Here is a 525-nt window from a genome sequence, read left to right as displayed (position 1 = left end):
GGTGACTTTCCTTGTCAAGACTTGGTTTAAATGCGTATGTAGCACAAGTGCTTTGTTCTCTTTCGTGCAGACACCACGGTGACCCACTCCTCTGCTAGGGCTGGGGGCAGCCTCTTGGTCTCTTTCCAGGCGGTGAAGGAACTAGCTCACTACGAGTTTCACCCCTCACACCGCCGCTGGGGGCTTCAGGGAAGCGCGGCAGAGCCGTCCAGCGTCACCAAGAACCCGTGGGGCAGGGGACAAAGGTAAAGCAAAGGGGAAAGGAGAGATCTCGGGACATGGCGAGGGCCCGGAGCTCCGCGCGTCCCTGCGGCCTCCCTCAGGGGCGGGAGCGGCGCACCCCGCCATCCGCCCCGCAGCGCCCACGGAGCCGCAACCACCCGCCGCTAGTGTTTCGCTCTGCGCCGGGACTCGCACGCCGGGCACCGCCGCCCCTTCCCACCCCGGAACTACAGCTCCCGGCGGGCGCCACGGCAGAGCGGCTCTCCGTGAGGCAGCACCGGGCTCCCGGACTACAGCTCCCAG

The sequence above is a fragment of the Pezoporus wallicus genome, unplaced genomic scaffold (assembly GCF_028554395.1).
Source record: "Pezoporus wallicus isolate ANWC-B61680 ecotype Strahan unplaced genomic scaffold, APGP_CSIRO_Pwel_v1 scaffold_2146, whole genome shotgun sequence".
NCBI classification, from domain to species: Eukaryota; Metazoa; Chordata; class Aves; order Psittaciformes; family Psittacidae; genus Pezoporus; species Pezoporus wallicus.
The sequence above is the reverse complement of the archived record's forward strand: the minus strand, read 5'-3'. Positions refer to the sequence as shown.